Source organism: Lissotriton vulgaris, chromosome 3_1 (assembly GCF_964263255.1).
Source record: "Lissotriton vulgaris chromosome 3_1, aLisVul1.2, whole genome shotgun sequence".
Classification (NCBI taxonomy): domain Eukaryota; kingdom Metazoa; phylum Chordata; class Amphibia; order Caudata; family Salamandridae; genus Lissotriton; species Lissotriton vulgaris.
In genome coordinates this window covers 898,410,304-898,428,689 of record NC_141689.1, presented here as the reverse complement: position 1 = coordinate 898,428,689, position 18,386 = coordinate 898,410,304, and positions in this window count along the sequence as shown.

Here is an 18,386-nt window from a genome sequence, read left to right as displayed (position 1 = left end):
GAATCTAGCAGCTGTGTTGATTGAGGCTCTGAGAGGAGCCGTCATAGATCTGGGCAGGCTGCAAAGGGGGACGATCCCGTATTCCACTCTTGGGATTACTAGAGCTTGAACAGCCTGTTTGAAGTCGTTCACGGGCAGGAAAGGTTTCAGTTTTTTCAAAGTGCTCATCTGGAAATGTGCTCCTTTTGTAGAGGCGTTGATATACTTCTGCATGTTTAGATATCTGTCCAGAGTCACTCCCAGTGATTTCGCTGAGTCGATAAAGAGAGATCAACCTTTGAGTGCTCTTAGGTAATTCATCCAATCCAGGATGGTGGGTGATGTGTTGGAGGTGGACGATTCAGAGGAATTCAGTTTTGAGGGTGTTTAGTTTCAAGTGGTTTTTGGCTAACCAGGTCTGTGTTTTTTGAAGCGTTGACTTGAGAGATTTAATATCCTCAAGTGAGTGGATCCTTATGTAGAGTTGAGTATCATCTGAGTACATGTGATAGTGGACATTAGAGAAGCTGAGCAGTTCAGTGAGAGGTTCCATGAAAAGGTTGAAAAGTGTGGGTGAGAGGGATGATCCCTGAGGTACTCCTAAAGAGATTAGGACAGGTTTGGATAGGGATTGATTACCCTTGAATCTTTGTGATCTGTTTTGGCGGAAGGAGGTGAACCAAGTAAGCACAGGTCTGGAGAATCCCATTCCGTGTTTCATGAGCTCAAGCAGGTTGTCATGTTTTACTGTGTTGAATACCGATGATAGGTCAAGTAAGATTAGTAAACAGGCTTCGTTTTGGTCAAGGACTTTTAGTGCGTCGTCAATTATGTGGGTCATGGCAGATTCCGTACTGTGAACTGCACGGAAGCCTGATTGATCTTGGTTGAGCAGTTGAAATTGATCAATGTGATTGCTAAGTTGCATGTTAACAATTTTTTCCAAGAGTTTGGCAAGAGTGGGGATGTTGGATATTGGGCGATAGTTATTTAAGTCTAATGGGTCTGTCATTGGTTTCTTTAAGAGAGGGGATACCTGTCCTGTTTTAAGGATTTCTGGGATGGTTCTTTGAAGGATGGAGGTGTTTATAATCCTAGTCCATAGGGGCAGTAACAGTGGTATGACGTCTTTTAGGTAGTTTGCAAGAAGAGGGTCTGTAAAGTGGCTGGAGGGATTCAAGGTTGCTAGCATTATTAGTATAGTTTCTTCACTGTAAGTGCTGAAGGAGGACAATGATGCGTTGTTTTTGAGGACGAACTTTGTGGGGAAAATGAGTGGGGATCTTGGTGGAAGTAATGAAGTGTCCATCTGAGTGTTAGAAAGGGAAATTAGGTTGTTGAGCACGTCAGTTTTTATGGTTTTAGTCTTCATAGTGAAGAAAGAGGCAACTTCCTCCAAATTGGATAGTGTGTCTGGATTAGCATAGTGATGGGGGGTACACCCTTAGTTTGGGTTTTGATTAGTTCAAATAGATTTTTGGGTAGGTTCTTGGCTTGGTCTAGTTGATTACTGAAGAAGTTCGCTTTAGATCATCTGATCTTTCTGTAGTAGGTATTTCTCGTGGCTCTTAGTAGCTTGAGGTGGTCAGAGGAAGGTGTAGATCTCCATTGTCCTTCAATTAATCTTAGGACTCATCTGTCTTCATCTAAACTACCATCATACGAGGGTTTTGAGTCCTTAGTGGTGACTCTTTTCAGCTATAGTGGAGCTATTTTGTCTAGTACTATGTTCATGGATTGGAAGTAATGGTTAGTCAGGCCTTGTATATCAGTTAGACCTTCAAGGGGACGGATGAAGTTAGGATTAGATGTTGAGAGTAGGTCTGAACTTACGTTTTTTAGATTCCTCTTCCAAATTTTCGTTCTCATGGGTTGTTCTAGATGGCAGCTTTTTCTACAGGGCTCAACTGAAGGTTAATTTCACTACTGATCCGGTGAACGAGATGGGTTGAGAATTGGGGCTAATTTCATGGTGGGCCAAGCAATATCGCCATGGGAGATGCAGTCCTGGTTGATTCTAAATTCATCTGTTATAGAGTAACACCCCATATCTTTTCCAATGTTTCTGCAGATGCATTTTACCTACTGAAGGAATCTGTGAAAAGAAACAGAGCCGGAATCAGGAATACATGTAAGAAAGGGCCACGCAATTCTGAGATGGCATGTTATTATGCATTCAGGCTATGCAAACTAAAAATGCCTATCCCGACAATGGAAATACCGCCCTGAAATGTCAATTGCTCCCTTTGGGGCTTATTTACGAATCCCTTGTGCCACTGGTGCACCCCTTTCCGTGACAAACTGGCGGCGCAACCTGCTGTGTGCTATTTACAAGCACATGTAAAGCAACCCAGCATGGCTTTACGTGTGCTTGTAAATATTGCCCCTTTTCACACACAACTTTGCATTTTAGGGACGTGACATGGGTGTTGCTGTGGGTGTTCCCACGCAACACCCATGTCCACTGATGCATTTCCAGATTTACGTGCAATCTGAAACCTGAAAATGCGTCAGAATGCTACGCCATTCCAGGGGCGGCATAGTGAGGCGCAACAAGGAGAAATGTTTTTATTTCTCGTCTTTTTCCTCTTTTAATGCATGCTGCATTCTACAGAAAGCATTGGAAGAGGAAATAACCTTGATTTCATTTGCAGGAAGGTGCCTCGTCCTGCACAAAAACAATCTCCCCACGATGCAGGCATCCGTACACCACAGTGTAAGGGTGCCTGCGCCGGTGCATGGCAGCAGTTGGTGCGCCAGCGCAGGGAAAAGCACACAGATGCGACATATTGTTGTGATTATGCTGCATCTCTGTGTCTTGAAATTAACGCAGCGTGGCGCAGCAAAATGATTTACGGCACAGAGCTGTGTTAGTTTCTCGCAAATAGGGCCCTGCGTACTTAGTATTCCTGTGTTCCCTGTACCTTGCATCTCAGAAGGGGAGCCTTGGCTATGAATGATGGTCTTTTTATTGTAGTTTATTTTTTACTTAATCTCTTGTTCTAAGACAACTTATTTTATTCAACAGAGTTAATTCTCATAAACCATGCAGACAAGCGACTATGCCTGACTGCTCTTTCAGTCAATTACAGTTTTCCTACTGAGCCTGGATGTTCTGTAGCTAGCTGATTCCAGTCCTCCCTTCTTTAAAATACGATGTCCAAAAGACAAGCACAGTATTAACATAGATATCGTTTTTTATTCACACTAAAACAAGGTGTCATTTCCCTACTTTTAATTTGAGCCCATTGTTGCGCTCTGGTTGCTATTAAGGATCTTTTTAAGGAGTGAATTTTCTATTTCATTATTTGCCAATTTTACAGCCTTTCTGTTTTCTAACATCAAGCATTTTCTTTGTAAAAGTTTACAAGCGAATCTGAGAGCCTAGACATGCTTTCCAGAGGAGTAAACCATTCTTTGAAAACATGCCATTCAAGATATTTTTTGGTGCAACAACATGAGCAAAATGTGTTTGCATCAGTTTTAGCACAAGTCTTAAAAAACACACAAAAGTTTTAAGAAGACCTATCTTGCTCAGAAGATGGCGGACGTTGTTTCCTGACCTCCAGACCGGCAGCCCGAAAATCCAGCAAAATCCTTTATAGGCACACAACTAGAGCTGGCCTTTGCTCAGAGAGCGCCCTGGGCAAAACAACATTTGGCGCCCCCTTCCTACTGGTCATCTTAAATTGTCAGTGTGTTGGGAAAATGGGAGGATAGGGGGACGGTGAGGGGGAGAAGGAAAAGGATAAAAACAGACTTCAGAACAGTGTTTACTACAATTTTCTTTGGTATCAGGTTGGAGGTAGACGTCTGCAAACTACTCCTGCGTCACTCTCACTCTTGCCCATGCTAAAGGCCGGCACTACACCGAACATCGGAAGCAATACTGCTTCTACTACTGATCGGAATGTCTACGTACCGGTACAGCATGTTCTCCTGGCACGACTCAGAGAGCTGGGCGACACTCACCTCATGGGAGACAGTGCAGCGGACAAGATCAGAGCCCAGCCGATTCTCATACTCAGGCAACCGAACATACCAGTGAACGACATTCTTGTCCTGGCCCGGTCTCACAACCTTTCGGCATTGCGGGCTGAGGAAATGGACATGGCATTGGTGTGTGGGGCAGAAAAGAGCGTTGTTGTCAAGACGGAAAGGACAGACGCAGTCAGGATGAGAGACAAGTCCTACAGGCCACGAGATCACCAGCCGCAAGCCCCAAAGAACCACTGTGGATACTGTGGGTACGAGGAACACCCCGCGCAGTCACGCCCGGTGCCAGGAATGACCTGCACCAACTGTTGCATTGCAAACCACTTCGCGCCAGTATGCAGAAAGAAGACACAGCGTAAGGAAGGGGGCCGACCCAAACAAATGCGGTGGATGGTCTGCCAACTATCGCACGTCTCGCTCGCATCTCAACAAGGAGGAAAGAAGAGAGAGCAGACAGTCTACCAAGGGGGCAATTCCACATCGGAAGACGAAGGGGAGACATACCTAGTCTTTTTCAGCCAAGCCCTAAAGAGCATGAGACGACCCCAACCTCGTTGCACAGTACAGATTGCAGTATCAGATGTCAATGCAGTAATTGACACAGGCACCTCAGTGACAGTAATGGGAATCCAGCAATACAACAAGCTTAGATCCAAGCCAGAGCTCAGACTGCCGAAAGCACAGATCTTCGCGTATGGCAGCAATTCACCGTTGCCCCTCCGAAGCAAAATGACCATGCCAGTACGGCCAGAAGGCGTTGAGATCACCATCGACATCCATGTCATAAACCAGGAAGTGGACAAGCTGCTCAGCAGTCATGCGGCTGAAGACCTAGGGCTAGTTATGTTTGCCAGAAGAGTACAGGCAGACCAGATGGAAGAATTGCTGAACCAGTTTGGAGACCTGTTCAAGATAAAGAGATTTATCTATGAAGGGAAGGAGTGCACTCAACATCCTTTCACTTGCTTAGCAATTATAAACGTCCCAAAACGCGAGTTGCACCCCAGGAGTGATTAAATACTGAATCAAGTGAGTTACAACACATACATCACTTTGGAGACAGGATAACATCCAGGACCTTAAGATCATCGTTTATAAAACATCAAGTTTGGACTTCATCTGTTTCATTCTAAAGGAAGTTAACTCAACACTTGGAGGGCTGCTTATTACATCATGGAATTTTTTTCTGTTGAAAGTCATCGATTCGTGATATCACTCTTTAATGTTTATTTCAATATTCTTTGTCAATACATCACAGTAAGAGGCTTTTTATTATTAATTATGTTCGGAAATAATTCATGGTTGAGGAGGATCAGTTCTGATTGATTTTAATCCCTGATATGGTGTTTGATTCCTGGGTTAGTGCATTATGGGATGGGTAGTTTTTAGTTTTCGCTCATGAGCACCAAAGGATACAGCAGGTCACGGGACTTGGTCTAATTAAGGTCTAATGGGGAACACGTGTGCAAACAGGATTTAAGTAAGGGTTGTGGAAGGAGGAAAGTTGATGATTTTTTGCAAACAAGGGAAGACACGCAGATTTGAGTTGCCGGTTTCACGAGGTAAATGTACACGGTTTCTTGATGGTTTGATATCCTAACAAGGGAGTTTGGGTGAGGAAATCTTTACCATTTCTTTATGAATTATATTTTTGTTAGCAAAGGTTTTGAAGAGGGGAGGTAGGAAACATGGGAATCCAGTGGCAGACCTGGGTAAAACTGTAGCTGACTTTACTATTTTTAGAAATTAAATGTCTTGTGCTTTTGTATTATTGTTGTTGCAGTTCTTTTAAATTTATTTGCTGTACCCCTGAAGAAGAACAAATGTTCGAAATGCATTGGGTTTATTTACTGTACTGGTCTAAGGAAGGTTGAAAGCACGTGTCAACGTTTAAGCTTTCGGCAGCATTTGGCATTTGAAAATGCGGAATAAAACATTCCATCTCAACCTGGCTGTCTCTGAAGTGATTTAATAAGAATGGAGTACATGGATTATCAGTTTCATAAACTTCAATCGGATTACAATGAATTACTTTGGTTTACTTGGTGAAATATGGTTCATTGTCAGAGGAAGGTTTCCTCATTTTTGCAGTGCAGCAGCAAGGGGCACAAGTGTTGCCCCCTTGTTCCAATTTCAATGATAATGCTGTGTTGGGGCGACCATAGGGCTGTTATGCACGCACATTTGGCAGTCAAAGCAAACACAGTTTTATCTATGAAGGTAAGGAGTGCACTCGACATCCTTTCACTTGCTTAGCAATTATAAAGGTCCCAAAACGCGAGTTGCACCCCAGGAGTGATTAAATACTGAATCAAGTGAGTTACAACGCATACATCACTTTGGAGACAGGATAACATCCAGTACCTTGAGATCATCGTTTATAAAACATCAAGTTTGGACTGCATCTGTTTCATTCTAAAGGAAGTTAACTCAACACTTGGAGGGTTGCTTATTACATCATGGAATTTTATTCTGTTGAAAGTCATCGATTTGTGATATCACTCTTTAATGTTTATTTCAGTATTCTTTGTCAGTACATCACAGTAAGAGGCTTTTTATTATTAATTATGTTTGTAAATAATTCATAGTGGAGGAGGATCAGTTCTGATTGGTTTTAATCCCTGATATGGTGTTTGATTCCTGGGTTAGTGCATTATGGGGTGGGTAGTTTTTAGTTTCGCTCATGAGCACCAAAGGATACAGCAGGGCACAGGACTTGGCCTAATTAAGGTCTAATGGGGAAAACGTGTGCAAACAGGATTTAAGAAAGGGGTGTGGAAGGAGGAAAGCTGATGATTTTTTGCAAACAAGGGAAGACATGCAGATTTGAGTTGCCGGTTTCACGAGGTAAATGTACACTGTTTCTTGATGGTTTTATAACCTAACAAGGGAGTTTGGGCTAGGAAATCTTTGCCATTTCTTTCTGAATTATATTTTTGTTAGCACAGGTTTTGAAGAGGGGAGGTAGGAAACATGGGAATCCAGTGGCAGACCTCGGTAAAACTGTAGCTGACGTTACTGTTTTTTAGAAATGAAATGTCTTGTGCTTTTGTATTATTGTTGTTGCAGTTCTTTTTAATTTATTTGCAGTATCCCTGAAGAACAACAAATGTTCGAAATGCATTGGGTTTATTTACTGTACTAGTCTAAGGAAGGTTGAAAGCACGTGTCAATGTTTAAGCTTTCGGCAGCATTTGGCATTTGAAAATGCGGAATAAAACATTCCATCTCAACCTGGCTATCTCTGAAGTGATTTAATAAGAATGGAGTACATGGATTATCAGTTTCATAAACTTCAATCGGATTACAATGGATTACTTTGGTTTACTGGGTGAAATATGGTTTATTGTCAGAGGAAGGTTTCCTCATTTTTGCAGTGCAGCAGCAAGGGGTACAAGTGTTGCCCCCTTGTTCCAATTTCGATGATAATGCTGTGTTGGGGCGACCACAACGCTGTTATGCACGCACATTTGGCAGTCAAAGCAAACACAGATTTATCTATGAAGGGAAGGAGTGCACTCAACATCCTTTCACTTGCTTGAAGATAAAGAGGGCCCATCCGACAACACATAGACCCGGCCGTCCCACCAACGGCCCTTAGACACCGGAGAATCCCTTTTCATCTCCGACCCCTGGTAGAGGAAGAATTACAAAAGCTCAAAGACCAAGGAGTCATAGAGAAAGTGTCCAGACCTACACCGTGGGTGTCACCCATGGTATTTGCAGGGAAGCCTCACCAACCAGGGAATATCAGGCTCTGCATTGACATGCGCCTCCCAAATAAGGCCAGCAGACGTGAACGCCACGTAACACTGACTGTGGACGACATCTGAACGGATCCAGATGGTTCTCGAAGCTGGATCTGAACTCGGGCTAACACCAACTAGCCCTCGCCAAAAACAGTCGATACATAACGACGTTCACCACACACCTAGGCCTCCGGAGCTACAAGCAGCTGAATTTCGAAATATCCTCTGCCGCTGAAATATACCAAAATGCCGTCAAGGAGATCCTGGTTGGACTACCCGGCATCCTAAACGTGAGTGATGATATCCTCATTCACTCGAAGACAGCAGAAAAACACTGCCATGTGAGAGCCACCCTGAAGAGACTCCTGGACCATGGAGTCACTCTACACAAGGAATAGTGCCTGTTGTTCAAGAGAGTTCTTTGGCTACACATTTACCCAAGAGGGGATACAAGTGGACCCCGGAAGTCCCAAGCGATCATAACCACATCTGTCCTCCTTACCATGGCAGAAGTGTGCAGCTTCCTGGGAATGGCCACGTACTGTGGCTGCTTCATTCTGGACCTAGCTACACTTGCAGAGCCCCTCAGGAACCTCACTCGGGCTGATGCCATGTGGCAATGGGGCCCAGCCAAAGAGACAGCGTTTCAGGCCGTCTAGAAGGCCTTCCTCGACTGCACCACATTGGCGTACTTTGACCCCGCTAAGAGGACCGAAATTCTGGTGGACGCCAGCCCTGTAGGCCTAGGCGCAGTTCTCACCCAAGAACAGGAGCCCGACCTATGGGCTGACTGATTTGCATATAGCCATGTCTGAACTGGGGTGGCAGAGTGGGCTACAGAACGGTGATGGATTAAACCCAGATCTTTTGACTGGGTGTGAGTGTTTGATTGATTCAGATGCTCCGTCCATCATCACCCCTTTTTGTACCGCTTTTGGCCGCCATAAGTGTGGCAGGGTATGCTCAGACGTGAGTCTCTTGCTCACTTTGCCACTGGATTCAAGCAAGCCGGGCTGAAGACGGCTGGAATGCCAGAAACCGGTCCTCGGAAGCTTTTTTCCGGTCTAAGGTAGACATGGCTTGGCAGTTCGGGCTGGACTGTTCCCATGAGGCACAGGGTCAGACTGATTTGCATATAGCCATGTCTGAACTGGGGTGGCAGAGTGGGCTAAAGAACGGTGATGGAGTAAACCCAGATCTTTTGACTGGGTGTGAGTGTTTGATTGATTCAGATGCTCCGTCCATCACCACCCCCTTTTGTACCGCTTTTGGCCGCCATAAGTGTGGCAGGGTATGCTCAGACGTGAGTCCCTTGCTCACTTTGCCACTGGATTCAAGCAAGCCGGGCTGAAGACGGCTGGAATGCCAGAAACCGGTCCTCGGAAGCTTGTTTCCGGTCCAGGGAAGACATGGCTTGGCAGTTCGGGCTGGACTGTTCCCATGAGGCACAGGGTCAGACTGATTTGCATATAGCCATGTCTGAACTGGGGTGGCAGAGTGGGCTAAAGAACCGTGATGGAGTAAATCCAGATCTTTTGACTGGGTGTGAGTGTTTGATTGATCCAGATGCTCCGTCCATCACCACCCCCTTTTGTACCGCTTTTGGCCACCATAAGTGTGGCAGGGTATGCTCAGACGTGAGTCCCTTGTTCACTTTGCAACTGGATTCAAGCAAGCCGAGCTAAAGACAGCTGGAATGCCAGAAACCGGTCCACGGAAGTTTGTTTCCGGTCCAGGGAAGACATGGCTTGGCAGTTCGGGCTGGACTGTTCCCATGAGGCACACGGTCAGACTGATTTGCATATAACCATGCCTGAACTGGGGTGGCAGAGTGGGCTAAAGAGCGGTGATGGATTAAACCCAGATCTTTTGACTGGGTGTGAGTGTTTGATTTATTCAGATGCTCCGTCCATCACCACCCCCTTTTGTACCGCTCGTGTATGCGAGCAAAGCTCTGTCTCCGACAGAGAAACGATACTCTTAAATTGAAAGAAAAGCCCTAGCCATTCGTTGAGGCTGCAGGCACTTCCATTTATACATTTGCGGACACCCGTTCACCATTGTCATGGATCACCAACCTCTGGTGCCACTGTTCAGAGGGTCAGCACCTCACCCGCCGCCACAAATTGAAAGATGGGCCATCGGGCTCCAACACTACAACATGGAGGTGGTGTATCAGCCCAGCGCCAAGAACCCAGCCGACTTCTTGTCAAGGCACCCCAACACCACCAGAGAGATGAGTGAAGAACCCAGCAGTGATGACGCAGAGGCACACCTCAACATGATTGCAGCACTGATGTGTCCTCGACCACTGACGCTTGAAGAGGTAGCAACTGCAGCAGAGCACGACCCAGTCATGGTCAACGTTTGGGACACTATCCAAGGAGGGCTGTGGCATCAAATAATACAGTCAGCAAACACATGGTTGAGTCCAGAGAAGGAAGAATTGAAGCACATGTGGAGAGTCGGAACGAGCTAAGCCTCACCCAAGGAGGCATCCTCGTCAGAGGACCCCGGATAGTCATCCCAGCATCTCTGCAGCTGCGAGCAACACAACTTGCCCATGGCGGGCATCAAGGAATGGAGAAAATGAACGCCCGCATGAGGGAAAAGTTCTGGTTCCCAGGGATGGATGCACACATATAAGAGACCGTCCGAAAGTGCCCATCCTGCCAAATAACGAGTGGGCCTGAAAGACCAGCACCCATCCAGTCAGAGGAACACGGCGAAAGCCCATGGGAGAAGATGAATGTGGACTTCGGGAGCTTTCCTGATGGGAGTGTCACACTTGCCCTTATCAACAGCTACTCCAAGTATCCAGTGGGGGAAGTCGTGAACTCAACAGCCTTCCTGCATGTTGGCTTTGCCCTAGAGAAGATGTCCAGAATATTTGGATGTCCGGAGGAGCTCTGCAGCGACAATGGGCCCCCGTTCCAAGGACATGAGTTCCGCGAATTCATGCGCCACCATGCCATTCAGCACCGGTGCATCACCCTACAGTGGCCCCAAGCCAACAGGGAGATTGAACGTCTCATGAGAACGATAAACAAGACTCTTTGCATTACAGTGGCGGACAAAAGTGACCGGGAACAGGAGTTGCAGAGATTCCTGCGGGAGTATCGGAGCTCACTGTACTGTTCAACACGCCCAGCACCCTGGGCACTGATGTTCAAGGGCAACCAACAGGATGGGCTTCCCACTGCACAAGGATGGTCTCCCCCTCCCTTTCATGAAGAGCGCACACTCAGGAGGAGAGAGAAGCACAATAACACTGCCAGCCAAGCTCAGCAAGAGGCATCCCGCCAACTACAGCAAGAGGACACCGTCATCATGAAGGACTGGAGGCCCAGAGAAAAGTTCTGGTCTCAGTACGAGCAAGGGTACTGGACAGTGATTAACAGACAATGAACCCTAGTGACTGTCGAGAAGGAGGGGGAAACTGTGACCCGCAACATCTCTTGGTTCAAAAAAGTGGACTGGCCTACTCTTCCTACAGTTCCTACTGACATCATGACCCACGCGGGGGAGACAGTGGTCAGCCAAGGGGAGCTCCAAGTAGCTGATGAACACTGCCCAGAAGTCACCACCGTGCCAGCAAGTCCAGAAGCCACCTCTGAAACTCCCGACCTGTCTCCAGGACCCAGCACCCTGATCTCTGCCTCCACCACCGGCCGGGGCCCTTCCAGGTATGCTCTGAGAGAGAGCCCTCCACAGACCAGAGGCCTGATACAAGAGGAAAAGAGCCTGTGCACATGTCTAAATTCTGTAGTTTAGTAAGTACTCTGTCTGTGGTGATCCAAAACACATATATAAGTAATGCAAATACTTTAAGAAACAATAACATTTCAGAAGTTCTTTTATGTTCTTCTTTAATCTTGGAAGGTTGCCCAGCCAACACGTGTTTTGTCTGGGGAATGAACCCAAGACTTCATCTGGGCTTGAGGCAAAATTCGAAGGGAGTAGGAAATCTCTCTGTTGGTTGTACTTCCATCCCGGCTGGTCTAAAGGTGAACGAATATGGTACTTCAGCAATACTCTAGAAACGTTGAGGACGGAAATGTGCTCTGAACAGGTAAAGATTCCAACCTGGTTCACGGTGAGTGATGAAAAGGCAGTGTGGCCACAGTTAGGGTCCGTTGAGACTGCCGGTGAGGATAATCCAGGATAAGGCCGGAGGAGCACCTCGGCTAAACAGCGATTGCGCTGGTTCTTAGAGATCCATCGCAGCTCCTGGGACCGGAAGAGAAGGACTGAGTTGAGATGGGATGTAACAGTTAACACACCAGCGGTTACCGCTGACGCGCGCCAGCGGTTCCCCGCTCATGCCGGCTGGCGTGAACTTGCATACAAATAAAGATGGGAGGAGCTTTGACGTCAGTCCGCGCCTAGAGTTTAACACAGCGTCAGTTTGGTTATTTGTGGCGCCCTTCAAGACCTTTGCACATGGCCTTCCCTTAGATGTAACAGGGAGGGGAGGGGAGGGAGGGTTTCAGGGGGGCAGAAGGATGGTGGGGCAAGCACACCAGCCTGGTAAGTGGCAATTGAACTTGGATGGAAGTGGCAATGAACTGAAGCACTGGTTTATGTCACAATTGATTGGGGGCCTGCGGGCACTGTTGTGGTACTGGTGGGGCTTGTGTGACCCAGACTCCGTAGTTGGCAGGCTCAGTCGGTATCCAAGGAGGTTGATCTGGCCCTCTCTGCTCCCTGCCAGGTCTTTGGTGAACCGATCTGTGATTGTTGTTCATATTCTCCTTCTACTGGTGCAGCATAGATGATGTAGGACAGAGCTGTGGCCCCATCTAAGCAGGATTGGCCTGAAGCCAATCTTGTGGACTCAGGATCCGCAGAGGCCTCAGGTTTTCGGATTCCCTAGGACGACTCTGGCAACGGTGATTCCACCAACGTGATCTTGCTGGCAATTGCTGACACTAGACAGGCTTTGGATACTTGGTGAGGTGTGATGTGATACTACTATGACAAGATCTCTAACAGGTAGTTGACAGAGTCACAGAAGCAGAGGGGTGGATTTTGTCTTTAGATGATGAACTGAAGACCTTCGCTCTGAACTGCACAATCTTAAGACACCAAACCTGGAGTTTTGGGGCCTGGTGAAGGATGCCAAAGGGCTGTCCTGGCGCATCCACTTAAGGTTTTTTATGCTTTCCTTAGCAACTACAGGATGAGGACTCAGCCCACTTCCTGGAACAGTGGTTGAAACAGAAATTCCATGCAGCTCAGTTTACCCCATGCTTTACCCTCGAGAAGACTCACCAAGCGATGGCTCTCGGCCACTGCCTGGGGCATTACAATAATTGCCCATTTTTCAATTATAGAGACCGTGATATAATCCTGCATTCAGGATGGCTTGGGACCTCTGGCATGAGGCTTCTAACATCCCTACTTTCCCTGACTATGCTCAAATTGTACAGTGATGCTCCTTGAAACAGTAACTTTGAGCTATGGACCTGTAATATATGTTATTGTTCCCAGTAAAATTACAGGTCTTCTTTCATGAGAAGGCCAATTTCTTTGAATTTCTGGTGCAAGCATGGGCATAGGTGGAGAAATGGCTAATGCAAGATGGGAGACCACTGTCAAAAAGCCAAATCACTGGGCTATTGACTAGCCTGAAGGAGCAATTGAGACAAACACATTGTTGATCTCGTGCAAGGAAGTTCAGGAAGACAGGGCACATGCTTATATGGTAGAGGGTCATAACTCCTGGGGTGACACATCAGACTCTGTAGGAGATGGGTTCCCGGATGGCACCGGGCCTCCCAAGGAACCGCGATTTTCAGACAGACCACTGGCTGACCACTGTGAATGGAGTGATGCTGCTGCAGCGGCCCTACCATGGCTATAACGTTCTATATCAACAGTTCGTAGACAAAGTGTGGCCTACAAAATAAAATATCAGTTTATTCATATGAGAGACAATATCCTGGCAACAGTTGTAAGTGGGTTGCATTCATAATTTGATACTAATATTGAATATTGTATGTTGTTCATTCGCGAATTGCCTACAGCTTGGTATATGGCTGCACGGGACACAAGTAGGCACACCTACATGTGCGGGATTGCCCAGTGAGTCCCTCCATATTAGCCCTCCATATTAGTTGTTTTTATCTAAGGGAATGATTTAGTTGCTTTGGGACAACGCATCCTTCTGGGGAAAAATAGGAAGGGGGCAATGGAGGGTTTGGGGGTTTGGTTGCTGTTACAGTACAGTTTGGTTCTTTTTTGTCGCATACCAGACAGTTGACCCCCTAGGTTTTCAAGCTAGTGGCTGATGGGTTGGCTGGGTCTGGTGGGCGAGGGAAATATAGTATAATGTCTTCAAATGTAAATGGATTGAACAACAAAATTAAAAGTGTGGAGATCATTTAGTATGTGAAGCATCATGCCCCAGACATCCTAATCCTCTAGGAGATTCACCTACTAAGCATGAATTGCGGGTTCTACAGCGGACATGGTTATTCTCGAGTAAATCATTTGGGTTTCACCAGGGAGTCTAGGTGTGTGGCAATCATGCTGCGCAGATCATTCCCCATCTCAGTGCAGCAAATGATCAGTGATGTCATTTGAGATGTCATCAGTGATGTCATCAGTGATGTCAGTGACCAAGTCATGAGTGATGAAATATGTGACAACATCAGCAGTGCATTGCGGGGGCGCAAGTTATAGTTAGCTCTACTAACTATATCGGGCGCATTTCTCTGGTTTTGTATTCAGTGAATTTCTAAGGTTTTTTAAATACTAATTTCTAACTATAAGGCCCCTGAAACCTATGGCTTTTTCAGTGAATTTCTAAGGTTTTTTAAATGCTGATTTCTAACTATTACGTCCCTGAAACCTATGTTTTTTTTGGTGAATTTCTAAGGTTTTTTAAATGTTTATTTCTAATAATAAAACTCAGTAAACCTGTTTTTTTCAGTAATTTTGAATTTTTTTAAGTGATATTTTGTAACTTTAATATCCTAAAAATAGTTTTTGTAATTGTTTGTGTTTGTTATTAAATGTATTTAATGTCTCCTTTTTAACTACTAAAAAACATACATCGGCGTGGCTAGCTACCGGCAAAGATGGCCGCAGCCTAAGAGAGCCCCGGCGCTCACCCGACATTCCTCACAAATCCTCACACTAATCCGGCACCTGCACCGTATTGAAACAAAGACGGAGACACAGTAAAGACCCGGGCAGCAGCTGCTGCAATTTCAGCGACGAAAACGGGATCGGGGCTGCCGAGGACCTGGGGGTGGAGCCAAGGCCTAGGTCCCGAAGTCAAGCCGGGACCTCGCGGGCCCTGAGAAGCCACCTGCGATGGAAGCATGACTGACCAGTTATACGGAGGCCCGGACAGAGTCTCCGGACAAGCGGTGAGTGAAACGGCGGGATAGCATTGGAACCGCCCGATACATGGCGGGCGCTGTTGCGCGATAGATCAGGAGCCTGCTCAGCTGCACGATTACTAAGCGCCCCAGCAGTGCCCGATTAAATCGAAATAGAGCAGCGGGCACAGCAGAGAAGACGCGGATGCCGCATACTGAGGCCCATACTGAAATACGCAGCAGATACGGCCATTCACACGCAGAGAGATAGGGGCGGCCCACTGACAAGAGAATTGGATGCAGGGACACCGGAGCAGCCCTCGGAAACCACACAAAATGGCCTGACCAGCTCTCTGCGCACTGGAAACTTTCAAAACATTACAGTGGAATAAAGTCGAGGTACCAACGGTGAGGAAGTCAACCATGCTTGACACAGCACAAGAGCACACATTCGCTACGCTCCACATGAACTTCTATGGTGTGAACATCAGACACCCACCCCCGAGAGGATTAGCACTCAAACTATAGTCGGGGTGAAGTAAAACGCAACGTCCTAGAAGGCCTGTGGGGGCAAATGCGGCATCCACTGACACCGATTGCTAAAGATAACTGGGGAACGGGACAGGAAAACCGATAGGCCGCACGAGGTAATAACTCCACATTGGCAGGCAGCGACGAACACTGACTCCCCCTTCACATGCATCTTGATTGTTATAATTGTGCGTCATCAGCCGATTTGTTACGTTCCAGATTTTGGAAGGTTGCTGTCACATTTGTTTGTCGGGGGACCAGGGGGGATAGCGGTCAAGGGGGTGGTGGTGGAGAGGGGGTTGTTGGGCATGATCGTTGGCTCCATGGCATCTGTTGTCGTTCAGATGTGGCCGTGGGCTGGGTTCCCTTTCATGTTGCAGGTTGTAGTCCGACTTTACACCATGTCAGAGCAGGTGTAAACTTCCAGGTGCTAACGCACCTTATCGCCTGCTTTGTGTTCTCTTCGACGATCTTGATGGTCATTAAGAATGTTGCGAAGTGGTGTGTTTGCTGCTTTTTGCACAGGAACGCCTACTCTGCATCTCATTAGCGGGTCATCCGTAATGATGTTTTTTGAGGCTACTATCGCTGGTAAACTAGTGATATGGGCTGTTTGCACCAGCTAGTGAATGGAGCGTTAAATTTATCACCATTTTGGCTGCGATAAAGTGTTGTTAACTCTGTAATGTGTCCTTGAGAATATACCCCTCTGTGTTTTAAAGATCTGAGAAGTCATTGAGTGCCGCGCTGATAGTCGCGCACCCTTTTTTATTCACACTAGGGGGCCACACTGAGAGCCGCCCACCCTTCATGTTCACACTAGGGGGTTGTGCTGAAAGCCGCACTAGGGCCGCAACTCCAAACTTTAAAAAACCCCATCCCCCAGGCATGCCCACATCTACATTTTTCTTTTTTTTTAAGTGGAGTGGGGCCGCATGCCCCCTCCCAGGCCATTTATGGCCCCAGGAACCCATCCATGGGGCTTGGCCTCTCTGTTGGGGACCGTGGGGGAAGCCCCAATGCCCCCACGGTCCCACCAGCAATGCTTTTGGGCAACGGGAGCTGCTAACATGCAGCTTTCCTTGCCTAAAAAGAATTCTCCTTTCCTTTATTGAACCGAGAGGAGGATTTCCTCCTCTCGCTTCAACGAATGAAACCAGGGTTTGGCATCACAGGGTGGAAGCCATGCTCCCGCCTTGCCTTTTTTTGGGAGAATGTTGCGAAGATTTGTCAAACGACGCCAAAGTTATTAGCAAATAAAACAATGCTTTTCCTATGGAAAATAGGTTCTAACTATAATTACCTACTGGTGACCGCCAGTAGGATATACAAATATATATATATATATATATATATGGAGTGCAAGTCTTTTGTCATCTTGGTGAACGATACCGGGAGAACTTTCGTTAATATATATATATATATATATTACCTACTGGCGGTCGCCAGTACGTAGTTATAGTTAGGATTTTTTTCAATGCAAAATCTCAAAATTCTATTGTGAATAACTATAGCGCCGGTTGACGAATCTGCCTGAACATTTCCTCAAATTTGCCTCGCGGAGCTCCGGTCCTTCCTTGAAAGTTTGGGGGGGATTCGTCAAGCGGGGGCTGAGATAAAAGGGGGGTCCCAAAATGTGTTTTCTCCATGTTAATTTCCATAGGGCGGTCAAACTCACTTTCAGTCCGAACGGCTGAATGGATTTCCACCAAACTTGGCAAAATTGTAGGGACTGGTAGCCCGATGTGCCTTTGCTATGTCTCAAGATATGTGCTCCAGTGGATTTTGAGTAATTTAGGTTAAAAAAATATATATATATCTATGGCCGCGCCCCGGTACGTGCACCGGGGAGCGCAGCGGGCGCGACACGCGAGGTGTGCATGGAAAGCTGATTGGCTCTCGGGTGTCTGTAAACATTCTAAACAGTCCGGACCGGCCGCCATCTTGTGTCTCGGTAGGATAGAGACACAAGAGGTGGAAAAAAAAAGAGGGAAATGACCATAAGGGGGCAGGGTAGACCCCCCCTGACCCCCTAGGTTTGATGTGGGGGCTATAAAAGGGCCCCGCGGTGCAAAATAATTTTATTTTTTATTTTTATTTGCGCGGGGGGAGCGCCCGGTACGCGTACCGGGGAGCAGACCGGGGATCGGCCCATGGGGACAGAAGAATGACAGAGTTTTTAAAAAATGTAGCCTTTTTTTATAAATTGGAGGTAGTTCTAAAAAGAACTGTGTTTTTCTTCTTTTTGTTGTTTTATATTTTTTTAGTGTTTTTGGAACATTTTGTACTTTTTTTGGCTTTTATGAACTATTTTATATATTTTTTGTTATTTTTATGGGGAGAAACAAAAAAACAGGGAATTGAAAATGGCTCAACTGGAGCAAAAAAATAAATTTAAAAAATGAGGGTTTTCTGGGGCATTTGTGGTTGTCCCCAGCAAGGACTATGAGCTTTATGCTCAGTTCACCATAGGAGATGGTCTTACCACAATGAATACATGTTATTCGGAAATCCGCAAACCGTGGCTGAATGCAAGGGATCGTCTCCCTTGCCTCTGGTCCCGATGGAGTGGGTTGCTTTCTTTTGGAGGTGGTGCTTGAAGATTGGGGAGGGTTACTGGCCAGTTCCCTCATCTCTGCAGCAGAATAGTTGATCGGATGCCTGCGCTGCATGTGGCGAATCATGGTGTTGTTTCCAAAAAAGTATTTTTTATTAGGGTTCCCCCTTGAAAGTTCCATGCCACAGATTAGGCAAGTCACCTTGGCCGCATTGACTTTTTTCTTGCCCTCTGGGATCGAAA